This window comes from Patiria miniata, unplaced genomic scaffold (assembly GCF_015706575.1).
Source record: "Patiria miniata isolate m_02_andy unplaced genomic scaffold, ASM1570657v1 HiC_scaffold_9, whole genome shotgun sequence".
NCBI lineage: Eukaryota > Metazoa > Echinodermata > Asteroidea > Valvatida > Asterinidae > Patiria > Patiria miniata.
In genome coordinates this window covers 17,006,172-17,016,405 of record NW_024037076.1, presented here as the reverse complement: position 1 = coordinate 17,016,405, position 10,234 = coordinate 17,006,172, and the positions used below count along the sequence as shown (strand labels likewise).

At 42.6% G+C, this 10,234-nt stretch overlaps 2 non-coding genes across 2 annotated transcripts; both read right to left on the bottom strand.

Moving 5' to 3' along the window:
• Positions 1–5,623: 5,623 nt before the first annotated feature.
• On the bottom strand, positions 5,624–5,696 carry Trnal-cag. The gene has a single exon. It is a non-coding gene; the product is annotated as a tRNA-Leu (tRNA).
• Positions 5,697–5,881: 185 nt separating this feature from the next.
• Positions 5,882–5,954, bottom strand: Trnal-cag. The gene has a single exon. It is a non-coding gene; the product is annotated as a tRNA-Leu (tRNA).
• Positions 5,955–10,234: the final 4,280 nt, after the last annotated feature.

Here is a 10,234-nt window from a genome sequence, read left to right as displayed (position 1 = left end):
CCATGGTACGATGGAAAGCGCTATATACATGTAAGCATTACAATTTATTTATTTCTTTAGATTTTGGGATATTGCCATCACTGATTTGCCAACCGCTTGTCGGCATAAAACTGTGACTGTGATATTGCAAATTAAAGATCTATTGATGATCTCATCTTATTAATAAGATGTTCATCAGCACACTGTCTCTCTCAATTTCCATCTCTGCGTGATTGCCCTGTGTCATTTGCTTACATCCGTCTGGTCGAATACAAGATGTCAGTTTGATTCCCCTTTGTCACAATGACGTTGTTATAATAGCCGTTGTCATCAGCATCCTGGACTGTCAAGAGTGGTTGTCACTTGACCAACAAAGTCTGAACATCCTGTTTCTTTGGTCACGTCCGGTGGGAGAGGGGGATGCGTTCACGCATCAGATTTCTTTGTCTTTGCCCCTAAATTTAGCGTGACCCACTTCTCTCTTCTTGCCGTTCTGTTTTTGTTATTGATTGAGAGAGGTGATTTGCGCCAAGTCATTATTGTCTGGAGATATTAGTCAGTTCTGTGCAACTGCATTTAGCCGTTGTCCATTGGCACAAATTGACCCTGGGGTCTCCTAAACCTATTTGTCATTTGATGGACTCTCAGGGCTTGAATTGAACTGATGGCCACAACAGCCAGTGCCATCTTTGCCTTCTTACTGGCCGAGGTGCCCCACAAAAAATCCCTGTCTTAACGGCCAGTTTTGCATTGCCCCATATTTACCTTGGCCGTCGTGATGGACTCACTTTACCAAGGTTGTGTTTATCAATCTTTCAATAAGCCTTTTCGGAGTTCCAACTGCGCATTCGTAACCTGTGACAACGCGCATTGTTTGTCTCAAATGGCCTTTGACAACATCGCGCCACTGACTTTACAAAAAGGCTGTTTGTGCATTGTGGGTAGGTGTCAAAGGGCATTTGAGACAAATAATGTGCATTGTCACAGGTTACGAATGCGCAGTTGGAACTCCGAAAAGGCTTATTCAATTTCAGTTCAATTTGCAACATGTACATTTGCATCTCCATACAGCAAGTTCACAATAGTAAATGAATAATGATGATAATTATACAGTGCATTCAGAGGGAGAATTTATCAGATAGACCTTCAAAAAAAGGGGAGGCTGATATGGAGGCATATTCAAAAGACCAAAAGGCTTAGATGTAGAAATGACTTTTTTTTACAGAGACAAACAAAATGAGACAAAGACAATTAAAAATAACAAGACATCTTTAAGACAGGATACGTTTGCGGTAGCACCATGTGAATAAATCTCTTTTGTGAGTATTGTGTGGTTCTGAAAAGAACTGGAGGGACTCAACGTTTCGAACAGTATGCTCTGCCCGACAGCTTTAATTGGGGGTACATGTATGTGTTATGTAGTTTTCTGCAGTTTTTTTTTTTTTTTTTACATGTATATGTCTGTATTCACAAAAACAGAGAAAGGAGCTTACATGTGTAATTAATTACATACATGTACTTGTATGTCACATCCATTCAAATATATTTGACAGCAGCTTGAAGATTTTCCATGTGAACTGAATGTTTTTAAATGTGAGAAACCAAAATTATTGTTATAGAGCTCAAACTGTTGATAAGAGGGGGCAAAAGTTCCCACTTCGCCCACCAGTACTTGCCAACTGGACGTGGCCTGTTATTTGTTTTGATTCAAAATATATATAAATAAACAGCGTTAAGATGGACACCTTATCGCTAAGCACACTTCCTGTCATAATAAAGATGTCTTCTAATCTTTGCAAATCCTCCCTAGAACTGACCCACAGGCAGTGTTGTCATTTATCATCCTGCCATTCCTGGGGGGAAAAGGTTAAACCTGCAGTATAGTACATGTGCCAGTGTGTCAATATGTTTTTGGTGGATTGTGCTTTCACTCGTAATTTTGCAAAAGGATACCCGTTGCCATTAGGGCTGATCACTTAGTATTTTAGTACTTTATTACTTGAAACTGCATTTGACTTAATATTCGGATATTTGAAATTGCCACCTTCAACCACGTATGTGCTGTGTCGGTCAAAAGTTGCACGCAGAGTGCACCAGTTAAAATTTGCATGCGGAGTTCGATATGGTCCGCTGGAGTGTTTGCATGGAAATATTTTATAATTGTCAAGGGCTTTAACCTGCTAAAAGGATGAGAACAATGAACCAAAGTCAATATAAAATGTTACCATTGACAAAAAAAGTGGCATCTGACAATAAAGCGCCTAACTTTACGATGAAATAATATCACAGTGATCACATGATCAAATATTGATCAAATATTTGAATATTTGGTATATTCGGGACAGCCCCATTGGTAAAACATGAACACAAAAGGAAGGTGTTTTCCACTGCACCACACGGTCCAAACATGTAGTAGACCAAAACTGCCTGTAAGATGTGGTACCCTAGCTGAATTGAAACACAATTCCGAGCTCTCCATTAGAACTTGTTGGCAACTGGACCCAAAGCGAATTGAGTGTTTCTTGAATGTGAAAGCATCAGCAACATCAATAAAAAGTTGTGTTTTCCTTTGAGAAGGGTTGTGTAAGAATGTGCAAAGAAGATTTGGGGAAATAAAATTGACATTTGCAACCTGAAGTACAATGTACCTGGAACTTTCGCTCACGTTTTTGGGTACGCACGTGTCTGTCCCAGCTCAAAAAGAAGCGTTCCCTGTGTTAGCAGGATTGCCCTGATTTTTATGTCTCTGCTTACTGCATTATAAGCAAAACTATGTGCGTACAAGTATGTAAACATCCCATAACTAAGGATTCTGTGTTCAGGGTTAGCGCTGAATTTCTTTGCTAGCTCTATGCACGAGTACAAAATCATAAAGCGCACAATGCATGGTTAGCAGTTGCAAGAAATATGGCTCAGGTGTTTCTTCTCTATACGGTGTACTTCGCCGAACAAAATTAGACGCCATTTTTGAGGTGGTGCCATGCTCGTACACATTTTGGTTATACTATTGGTGGAAGGAGCCCGGAGTGCGTGCCTACCACCTGAGCTTGACTCACAGTGCCACCTCAGAAAATGGCTTTATAGCCTAATTAGTCTAAAGAATCAAGACTTAATATAGCAGGTGAAGCAAGTGTACAGTTTCACCTCCTTCGGCGTTGTCTGAGCAGTCATTACCTGGATGATCTCAGGGCAATGTCCCTTGATGTCCTTTCTGTGAAACTCTCTTAACCAACCATATTTACCATAATTCGATAGGTAGTTTGACATTTCCTCCTGTTTTCATGGACTCACTCACCTGCCTGTCACTGAGCTAAATTGGTCAAGACTGTCCCATCGTTGACAACTTTTTGTTTTTATTTTTGTTGTTTGCAAAGGACACTTGCAAAAAGATCAGGTCAATTGGTAATGAGTGAGTCTTGGATCAGTAAGCCACCAGACACCATGATGCTGCTCGAATTTGACTGATGAACACTGGGGCTAAGCTTGTGCCCCAGAGGGCCGCCTCAATAATGGAAGCGGCGGGGGTATCTACACAGTCACGATCATCGCTTCCTGCCAAAACGATTAGTCCCTTTAGTTGCAGTCCCCACTGGCTTCCAAACTCATCAGGTATCGTCATTGTCGTCTCCAAGATTCCTCAGACGACTTCCTCTAAATCTCCAAGTGTCGCTCAAGTTCTCAACTCGCACACCCTAGGGCTGAGAGAAAAAAGAATCACAATTACGCCCGACCCTTGCACCGGCCAGGAAATTTTTCATTTTGTGTCGATCTTTTAGACTTCAGGACGTCTCTTCACCAAACCCCTGGATAGTCAACCTGCCCCGAGGAGGTCCAGTGAGTCTACTCAACCGTAACTCCAGTGTTCCGCCAGGATATATTTAATTTGTATGCTGAATCTCTTTTCTTTCCTTTTTTTTCTGGGTAATGGATATCTGTCAAGTTGTCTTCCGTAGTGTTTCTGTAATGTTGAGAAAACATTCCCAGATTCTGTGGTAGCTGTTTCGACTGTATCAACAGGAACTTTTTGATTTCTTCCTTTCCTGAAATGACGGTGGGGTAACTAAAAACATTCCTCACCAACCTTTTTGCAAGCTGACTGTTGCATGTACATCAAAAAGTCATCAGCATTCAGAGTGAAAGCTCTATAGGCAAAACATTTTTTTCCCCAGTTTTTGTTTCAGTGTGATGCCTGGGGTGCACTTACATGTACGCAAACAATGCTAACATTTTTTGTGCAAGTTGCACCTTCTGTTTACCACCAACTTGGCGAATGTTAACAACAAAAGAATACAGTCTTCATGAGAAAATAAATGAAATTTAATAAATGAAATTGAATGTGATATTGAGTTTGTTATGAGCTAGGCCCTATGTCTTCATGAGCTATATATGTTTTCCAAATTGGCAAACACACACAATGAACGCAGTGATCCTGTTCGAGCTAAAATCATCCAATTGCTGCATATGCAGCATGTTCATGTATAGTGCTGGCAGCCTTTCACATTCAGTCCCACAGTAAATTTTCTGAGGATTTTTGAGACTGCTATCCCATCAATGATTTGTCGGATTATACCTTGAACACTTTCCTGACAGCGTTATCGTTCCATGTTAGGTACAGTCACATTTGTAAGGCCTATCTAACAAACTCAAACACCTTCACGTGATTGGAACACGCCCAAGCTAATAAACCAGCAACTGCATTGCAAACCATGTGTATTTTCTGACCATACTTGTACACTTGTTGAGCATGTTCTTAAAATTAAGATGTATGAGCATTCTGGACAATTTTAGACTTGTAAATTAAAATGGCGGTATCCAATGCCATGTGTCGAGACACCCGTCTGCTCCACTAGAAGGGTATCTGGAAGGGGATCCTACCATTTTGTATGTTTACATGTAAAGGAGTCAGCTACCGGTACCGTAGGGTACAGTGCGCAAGCAACCAGAAATTTCTGTATAACACAGAAATTGTTCACGTTTGTATCGGGCTCCGATTTCCCTCTTTTGGGGGGGGAATTACAGATCCTGTGCAAATAGAAATTCTGCAGATACCGGTAGTTTCTTACAAAAGAGTATCTGATACTCATTTGTAAACTGTACTTACATGCAGCTGCTCACAAAGTGTTACATACTTTTATGTAAAAGTGAAGAAAAGGAATGTCTTGACCATGATTTTGGCACATAGCAATGTATGTTACTGTAGAGGACCGTGCAATAGCACTTGAGTTATGTCTTGTAATAGTTGTGACCAGATTGTTATTATTGTTATACATTTTTATTTCTGGTAATGAAACCAACTAAGGATTAATCAAACTAGGTTTTTGGCCTTCACCGACGTTTAAACACTGTATACTCAGTGTGTTACCTCCCGAGTGAAAGTTGGAAAAAATCACTCGGGTGGGACTCGAACCCACGACCTCCTGCTTTCTAGTGCAGATGTCTTACCACTCAACCACCGATCTAACGGGATCGGTTGGCTGGTTCGAATCTGATGTACATGTACATAGCAGCGGGTACTGCATAAACTATTATTTATAAGATGGATTTTGCGTCGGGGTGATATAAATCAAATTAGGTTTTTGCCCTTCACCGGCGTTTAAACACTGTATACTCAGTGTGTTACCTCCCGAGTGAAAGTTGGAAAAAATCACTCGGGTGGGACTCGAACCCACGACCTCCTGCTTTCTGGTGCAGATGTCTTACCACTCGACCACCGAGCTAATGGGATCGGTTGGCTGGTTCGAATCTGATGTACATAGCAGCGGGTACCGCATAAACAATTACAGGTATCTATAAGATGGATTTTGCGTCGGGGTGATATAAATCAAATTAGGTTTTTGCCCTTCACCGGCGTTTAAACACTGTATACTCAGTGTGTTACCTCCCGAGTGAAAGTTGGAAAAAATCACTCGGGTGGGACTCGAACCCACGACCTCCTGCTTTCTGGTGCAGATGTCTTACCACTCGACCACCGAGCTAATGGGATCGGTTGGCTGGTTCGAATCTGATGTACATAGCAGCGGGTACCGCATAAACAATTACAGGTATCTATAAGATGGATTTTGCGTCGGGGTGATATAAATCAAATTAGGTTTTTGCCCTTCACCGGCGTTTAAACACTGTATACTCAGTGTGTTACCTCCCGAGTGAAAGTTGGAAAAAAAGTAAGGATTACTCAAAAGCACGTGGATTACTCAAAAGCTAAGGATTACTCAAAAGCACATGGCAAGCCTGAAGAAACCTGTAGAGAGAAGACAATGAGAAGAAATTACAGTGTCAGAGGTGGGAGGAAAACCCCAGAATATCATTCTGGGGAAACCCACGGAATCAGGCACGGACTGAAAACCCAATCCACATGTGACCAGGGCAGGAATTGAACCCGGGTCACAGCGGTGGAAGGCGAGGAAAGAACCACTGCACCAATCTGACCCCATTAGTCCATGGATACTACACCAACGTGACCAAGGTTGAATTTTATAAAGGGTAACACAAACTAATACACAAAAATGCTTGCCAAGAGTGTTTTGGAGCCACTGAATACCACCGCCCTAATTGGCAACGACAAATAATCAGCCAAACAGCCACCATTCATCAAAGTCCAACTGATATCACCTGCTTAGACATCCTAGTCCATTAGTCATCATTACGTCTTCACCTTGACCCTATTTTTAACTGATGGCAAGCGATGAACAAATTACCTAGATATGAATACCTGATATGGCTGTGTACGCATTCTGACATGAGTGAGTGGACTTAGCTACGCTTGTGTTTCCTGATATTAGTAAATTACAATATGTTGGATGAGTCAGTTCAAAGAACTGCTGTGCTTGTTATAAGTTGTGCCATTTTTCCCACTAGATAAGCTAAAAAATCTTGGACAGTGTCCTTCAATGGGAGGAAAAGGGAGTGGGAGCGGGGGGCAGAGGAAGGGTAGAAGAGTGGGAGAGGAGAGGTAGGGGAGGGGTACGGGGTGTTATGTAGTGGAGAGGATGTCAGATTGAAAATGTGTGTTGCAGCCATGTTCATACTGGAAAATGATAATAGTACATACATGTATGTAGAGTACTGGAAGTGTGGTCTAGTCTAACTCAGGTTTTATAGTTTATCACCGCTTTACTGTAGTAAAGTGAAAAGGGCGTATGCATATACATGTAATGTACATACATATGTGCGAGTTGTTTGCGAGTTACGTTGATTGCACACACACAAAGTGGGCGACATTAAGCCTTGAGGGGGTAATTAAGCAAAGGGGGTAATTAGGCATGAAAAGCCTCACATTGAACAAAATTGTGTTCTTAAAGCTTAAAAGTTATGCCCCTTTAAACATTTTTTACATGTACATGTATCTGAAGTGCACAAACCAGCATCTTCGACTTAGGTGCCTGGCATATGGCAGCAGACTCTTTGTGATGAGGGGTACTTGTGCATAGATTCTAGATTTGAATCTCATGAGATGAGTGTTTGGGTTTATTTTCAGATCTTGGTTTGTATAAGAGTCATCAAACCTGCCTTCGGGAGTACATACTGCATCTAGCGCTGGCAGACCTCCAAACCGTGACTCTGCGATATTCCTCTGAATAACATTTTCAAACAGCCACGCAGATCATGTTTAATGTGCTCGTCTGCATTAAGCCTAATGCATCCTTAAATATCACAGTGGCAGGTGTCGGACACCCATTGCCTGTCATTACTAGTTCTCATTGATATCTTTGTACAGCTCTTTTTTTCACTACCGTATCTTAGGGCCCTGTCACACTTCTGCGTATCCTAATTCCTTATGAGTTGCGCATTGACATTTTTTTCATACGCAGTCGTACGCACAATACGCACCTCATATGCATCTCTATCGTTTTGTGTAAGTTTTATGTACGCAGGCATACGCATGGTACGGCCCAGTACGCCGGATAGTTTTGGGCATGCACAAAACTACGCTGCGTACGCTGTTACGCAGGTCATACGTTATAAATACGCAGCACATCGGTCCCGCATCGGTCGAGCGCGGTACGAGTAGGCTATGTGTTCGTGGGGGATAAGCCGTTCATACGCGGTAACACGCTGACCTCCCGGCACGCACCCCGTCAGCATATGAACCACCATATACATAGCGTACTTGCAGCGAAGATACAGCGCACGCTGAACGAACTCATAGCAAATGCCAACGTATTGCACGACTTAGTACCGTTCGTCCTGCGAGCGGGCAGCGCATTGTGCTTATTCGTAACTGATGAGAAACGCACAGATAGTGTACTTGCCGCAACTCATACGCAGTGGATGCGCTGAAGTCGTTACTTGTACGCTAGATGTGCGTCGCACATTAAAGTCAAAGTAATAAAAAAAATATGACGTTTTGAGCGTACGGCTGCGTATTGAAACATTTTGATAAGGAACTCGTATGGAATTAGGATACGCAAAAGTGTGACAGGGGCTTAAGACCATTGAACTTATACACTATGCATGCTGCATGCATACATCAATGTACATATCTGTAACATGGATCAATGTACATATCTGTAACTGACCATCCCTTCAATTCACAGGGACCGTAAGCAGGACATGAAAGCTTGATCAAGCATCCAACTCTGGTCCAGAGGATTTCCTCTATGAACTAGACATTTCCAAGTGCACAAAGGCATCCGCATTACTAGGGAGTGAAATATGAGCTCAGCACAGCATATACATGTACATGTAACCAGCAATGAAAGTTGGCTTCCACATTCTGGTCCAAGTCACGCCCTTTCGCAAAATTTGTTCATTTCTCGCATTAATAGAGTTTAAGCTTTCACTCACTGATGTTCCTACTCATTTAAAGTACCGGTAATTCGTCAACACAGCCTTGGCAAGCGCGGATCCAGAAGGGGGATTTTGGGGTTGAACCCCCCAGCTCTTACTCAAATTGGTTTTTACATAGAAATAATATTTATAATAATGTGGAACCTCCCCCCCCCCCCCCCCTGCTGTGACACCCCCCAAAATTATGACAATTATACCGGTGATAATGTCTGCCTGTAGACAACATTCAGACTGAGCCAGCTTGGGTACGGAGGTAGTTACACTATTCTGTAATACGGTACTGTTCATGATCGTCGGATTTGAACAGCGCTCCCATTGAAAGTGTTGTACGTGCCACCCCCCCCCCCCCCCAAACCTATTGATTTTATGGAGGCCACGTGTCTACCGTAGTTTGTAGGAAAAAAATATCTACATTTCAGCATTGATTTACTGATGAAAACCCCACCCTGCAAAAATTCCTGGATCCGCCCCTGCTTGGTGCTTAAGCTTGATTCCTGTGTCACTTGTAGATTTCAGTGTACAAATATACAATTGGTAAAGGACGTAACTACTTCAACACAGGATTTCAAACATTACAATTGGCCCAGATATTGAGATCAGAGTTCAGAAAACAGCCCGGAGCTGAACGGCTGTCCTTCATATGTCTTCCTTCCATGAATCTGCGACTGTGGGTCTTCACTTCATCAGCTCCTTGCCTTTATCAATGTGTTATGATTGAATCGACCTACTTATTGTCCAAACAGGAAGGACATTAATGCCTTCCACCTTCCATGGAAGGATGAGCGGCTTCCTAACCCCCCCCCCCCCCCCCCGAAGCGACAGGAGGGGGAGGGGAGTAGGGGGAGGGGGGAATCATCAAAGACATCAGCTTTCTGTGCTTGATCATGAATACAACTCTCATTCATGTTCTCATTCATGCTCCCATGTTGGTTGATGAATGAAGATGGAAGAGCTGTGCAATTGGCTTTGATAGGATCATTCCTTGCTTCCTCATTACTACCCCTGCTCATCGGGCTCATGCAAAATTCCTCAGACCATCTTGTGAGTTCCCAAAGGAATTGACCTATCACCGTTTGCGAGTTAGCCACGCCCCTTAGACAACCCTATGGAGTGTTTGTACACTAAGTTTTGTTTGTCTCAGATTTTGCGCGTTCCGCGTCCATTTGTATGTCATGTAATTGGACAATAATTCACAAGCTCATTGATGTGATTCTAACGCAATTCTACTGCGATAGGTCAATTGCATGGAGCTTGGTGGCAACACTAACAAGGGCTCATTTTAGTATCACCACAATTACTGTCGTGGCCCTCCACATCTTTGACCTGGGTTCGAATCCCAGGTAATTGATCTGGTCCAGATCGTGATATTGGACAGTTTCCATTCACTGCACCCTTAGCCCCTCATGGCTCCAATTTACCTGCAACCCGATCAACGTGTAACATGTCGCAACCCGCAACAAGTCGTATG